This window comes from Penaeus chinensis, chromosome 19 (genome assembly GCF_019202785.1).
Source record: "Penaeus chinensis breed Huanghai No. 1 chromosome 19, ASM1920278v2, whole genome shotgun sequence".
Classification (NCBI taxonomy): domain Eukaryota; kingdom Metazoa; phylum Arthropoda; class Malacostraca; order Decapoda; family Penaeidae; genus Penaeus; species Penaeus chinensis.
This window is the reverse complement of record NC_061837.1, coordinates 25047086-25052085: the sequence shown is the minus strand read 5'-3', so window position 1 is coordinate 25052085 and position 5000 is coordinate 25047086. Positions and strand designations below refer to the sequence as shown.

General features: G+C 38.8%; 2 protein-coding genes across 3 annotated transcripts in view; both read left to right on the top strand.

Moving 5' to 3' along the window:
- Positions 1 to 5000, top strand: part of LOC125035455 (phosphatase and actin regulator 2-like) — a 424170-nt gene that overhangs the window by 142495 nt on the left and 276675 nt on the right. The gene's annotated exons all lie outside the window — the stretch shown is intronic.
- Positions 1 to 5000, top strand: part of LOC125035457 (splicing factor, proline- and glutamine-rich-like) — a 192384-nt gene that overhangs the window by 163298 nt on the left and 24086 nt on the right. The gene's annotated exons all lie outside the window — the stretch shown is intronic.

Sequence of the window (5000 nt, the reverse complement as noted above, 5' to 3'; positions counted from 1 at the left end):
TGTGTGTGTGTGTGTGTGTGTGTGTGTGTGTGTGTGTGTGTGTTGTAGTGTTTACAACAATAGTCTTTTACACAATTTCTTAAATTACGTACCACAACACCCTTCCTGTGACATTTCCCACGCCAGGTAATGATTTCTGAAATGGCTAAACATTAGTAAATTGTGAACTCCTCTTTCTCGAAAAAAAAACATACTAACACAGAACTTTCACAATTAAATAGCTAGCGTAAATGTTAGGGTGAGAAAATTATCTGTTTTATTGTCAAGCACACTTAAACCGAAAAATAAACAAATATACGGAAACTGACAGAAACCAACAGCCGTAGAAAAACAGAAATAAACAGACACACAGCCAGAGAAAGACAGAAGCAGACAGACAGACATAGACAGACACACCGGCAGAGAAACAGAAACAGACAGACAGACAAAGACAGACACACCGGCAGAGAAAGACAGATACAAGCTCCGTTATCGCTGTCCCTACTCCCTCTCTCCGCGCCCTAGTACTTTTATAGAAGTCAGTAACTGTGACTGAGACACACATAAAAAAAATGAATGTAATTTGTGCGGACAATTGGTCAAACAGGGAGGCAAGCAGGAAAGAAAGGAGGGGAGGCAAAAAGACACGCATACAAGCAGGCAGGAAGGCAAGCAATTAGGATGACGGGAGAGAGAGAGAGAGAAGGGGGGAGGGTGAGAAAGGGGAGAAGGAGAGAGGGGGAGAAAGGGAGAAGTGGAGAGGGGGAGAAGGAGAGAGGGAGGGAAGGGGAGAAGGAGAGAGGGAGAGAAGGAGAGAGGGAGAGAAAGGGGGGAAGATAGAAAAAAAGAGGGAGAGGAGAGTAAGAGGAGAGCGAAAGAGGGTGAGAGAAGGAATGACGGAAATAAGAGAAAAGGGACGATGGAAAGAAAGAGTAATAGGAAAGAACAATAGAGTGAGGGAAAAAGAAATGATTGAATAAAATGAATAAAAAAGAAAGAAAGAAAAAAAAAAGAGAGAATGAAAGAAAGAAAGATAGAGAATAATGGAAAGAGAAAGAGACACACACACACACCCACACACACACACACACACACACACAGAGAGAGAGAGAGAGAGAGAGAGAGAGAGAGAGAGAGAGAGAGAGAGAGAGAGAGAGAGAGAGAGAGAGAGAGAGAGAGAGAGAGAGAGAGAGAGAGTGAGAGTGAGAGAGAGAAAAGGCAAGCAAACAAGGAAGGAAGCTGAAGGACCGCCATTACTTAGCTGCCAGGCAAGCAAGCAAGCAAGCAAGCAGAGAAAGATGGCCGCATGGGTTGACAGCCGCGCTCGGTCCGTTGGTGGACGAATATACTTCGTAATAGCGTTACAACCTCAAGAAAACAGGATTAACCCGCACTCGGAATTCTGTTTACCCCGCTCCGCAAAATCACGGGCCCATGTATTCTTTCCTGTCTTTATTTCTTTTTTTTTCGCTCTCTCTTGTCTTTTTTTTGTGTGTGTTTTTGTTTTATCTTTTGTATCCTCTGCTTTCTCTCTCTGTGTTCTATTCATGTTTTGTTTTTTTTCGTTTCTCCTGTTTTTATTTTATCTCTCTTTTGCCATTTCCTCCTTTCTCTTGCTTTTAATTTCTATCTCTCGTTTTGATTTTCCTTTTTTTTTTTTTTTTGTCTTTTCATTTTGATTTCTCTTTATTTTTTTTATAACCATTCTTTTCTCTTCTCTTCATTTATTTTTATCCCTCGTTTGTGCTTCCTATTTCTCTCTTTCTTATTTTTTTCTTCTTCTTTTCTTTTCCTCGGCGAGGTTGTCAGCGTCCGGGAGGGAGTTAGGAAATGGATGGCCGCTTTTATTCGATGTGGAGGCTGAAGTTTATGGAGTTAAAACTTGGCCGAGCGATTAGTGTGTCTGTGTGTTTGTTGCGTCGGTGGTTGTATCGCTGTTTTTTGTTGATGTTGGTGTTGTTGTTGTTGTTGCTGTTGTTTTCTTTCTTCTTCGTTCTTCTGTTGTTATTGTTTATTCTCTATTCTCCTCTGCTTCCGTATCCTCCGATTTCCTCCGGCATGTATTTTTTTTTATTTTATTTATTTATTTATTGTTTTCTCCTCTGTTCTTGTCTGGTGTCATTGTCTTATTGTCTGCTTTATCACCTTGTTTCGTCCAATTTTGTTTTTATCTCTCCTTGTCTTCCAATCTCTCTTTTAGCTTCTCATTTTCATCACATCTTATTAACTTTATCTCCGTATTATCATCTTAAAAATTTTTCTGTCGAAAAGATGTCCCAAGTTCCATTATTTTACTTCAACCGTTGTTATTATTGTTGTTGTTATTGTTATTATTATTATTATTATGTTATTATTATTGTTGTTGTTGTTGTTATTATTATTATTATTATTATTATTATTATTATTATTATTATTATTATTATTATTACCATTATTATTTGTTATCATCACCATCTTCACCTTCATCGTCATCGTTATCGTTATCGTTATCGTTATCATCATCATCATCACCGTCATTGTTATTGTTAATTTTCATTATTATTATTATTGTTATTATTATTATTATTATTATTATTATTATTATTATTATTATTATAACTAGTATTATTTTTATCATCATTATTATTATTTATTATTATTATTATTATTATTATTATTATTATTATTATTATTATTATTATTATTATTATTATTATTATTATTATTATTATTATTATTATTACATTTATAGTTACCATTATGAGGTAGTTGTTATCGCGATTGGTAGCTGTCATTTCCAATGACACTGGTTAGGATTATTGATAATTGTTGTAAATTTGTACACACACACACACACACACACACACACACACACACACACACACACACACACACACACACACACACACATATGATATGTGTATATATATAATATATATATATATATGTATATATATGTATATATATATATATATATGTATGTATGTATATATGTATATATGTATATATGTATGTACATGCATATGTATATAAATGGAGAAAGACAGACAGACAGACAGACAAGCAAACAGACAGACAAGCAGACAAGCAGACAAGCAGACAAGCAGACAGGGAAGCAGAGAGGGGGAGGCCCGGAGCGCGCGAAGCGAGAGAGCGAAAGGTTGCGACGCCAGAGATGTGGGTTTAAAGGGGCGCGCGAAACAAATAGACCTGACGAGGGCGAAGGGAAAGGGGTCGGGGGCTGGCGAAGGGCGGTTGTTTAGTGCCTTTAAGTAGCGAATGAGAAGGGAAGGGGAGGGTAGTATTTTTGGGTTCCGTATTGAGGAAGAGGTGGAAATGGCTCGTGATGGAGAGAGGTGGAAAAGTTGGGGGAGGGGCGACTTTGAATTGTTGTGGTTGGTAGCGAAAAATGGCGAGTGTTGATTGTGGTTTCTTGATAATGATGATTATAGGATGGGTATGAAAACAGCGTGAATAGTGAAATCGGCTTTATAGTTATAATGATGATTAAAATGATAGTGATGATAATATTTATAATTATGATGATCAACATCATCGACATTGTTATTATTAGTATTTGTATTAGTATTAGTATTGTTATTGTTATTATTAGTATTATTGTTATTATTATTATTATAATTATAATTTCAATTATAACTACTGCTACTAGTATTAGTACTACTACTACTACTACTACTACTACTACTAATACTACTAATACTGTGCAGTTGATGTTTGTTATTATTTGTGTTGTCATGATAATCATCTTCGGCAGTCGTTTCCCTGGTTTCCATATTGCCTTTCCCTTCCTTCCATTTCTTTTCTTTTTCTTTTGCGATTTCCGATTGTAAAGTTATCCCCTTCGCTTAATCTCGCCGTGATTATCCATTATTATCTCTTCAGTCGTCCTCTCGCGCTGGCTGCTTGGGGTTTCTCTGTTTGCATTTTTATTTTTTGGCTCCCCCTCTCTTTCTCTCTCTTATGTTTAAATTGCTGTTCTCTCTCTCTCTCTCTCTCTCTCTCTCTCTCTCTCTCTCTCTCTCTCTCTCTCTCTCTCTCTCTCTCCTCTCCCTCTCTCTCTCTCTCTCTCCTCTCTCTGTCTCTCTCTCTCTCTCTCTCTCTCTCTCTCTCTCTCTCTCTCTCTCTCTCTCTCTCTCTCTCTCTCTCTCTCTCTCTCTCTCTCTCTCTCTCTCTCTCTCTCTCTCCCTCTCCCTCTCTCTCTCCCTCTCCCTCTCCCTAAATCTTTTCTCTTTCACTCTCACTTTCACTTTTATCCTCCCCTCTTGTAGCCAAAGACCTCATAGTTCCCTCATCATTCTCAACATGATTATATGATTCATAATTGCCCTTCTCTCGCGCCCGTACTCGGTCCCTCACCGCCGCTTGTTATATGGTTCCCCTTACCTGTCGCCATCATGTCTGTTCTTCGGTCCCTAATTCTCTCTCTCTCTCTCTCTCTCTCTCACTCTCTCTCTCTCCTCTCTCTCTCTCTCTCTCTCTCTCTCTCTCTCTCTCTCTCTCTCTCTCTCTCTCTCTCTCTCTCTCTCTCTCTCTCTCTCTCTCTCTCTCTCTCTCTCTCCTCTCTCTCCTCTCTCCTCTCTCCTCTCTCCTCTCTCCTCTCTCCTTTTTTCCACCTATATATCCGTCCCTCTTTTCATTCTTTTCCCCTTCAGAAGCCCCATGTTAATCCCTCCCATTCTCTCTCTCTCAATTTTCATCTCTCCTTTCTCTCGCCTGTGTCTCCACTCGTCGTCTTTATACATTTACGGTATCGTTCCTCTGCTCTGCCTTTTTCTTAGTTCGTCTTTTGTCCTCTGCTTCTTGCCTCCCCTTGTTTATTCCTTTCCTTGCTCGTCCCCTCTTCCAGCCATCCCTCTTTTAATAAGGTGGTATTTCGTCGTCTTCTTTTTCTTTCTTCTTCTTTCGCTTCACTTTTGATTTTTCGTTATTGATTCTTGCAGTTGTTTACCTTCCTCTCCTCGATTCCATCTTTCTTTCTCACTAACTTTCTGTTTACCCTCTGACACTCGCTACACCCTCTC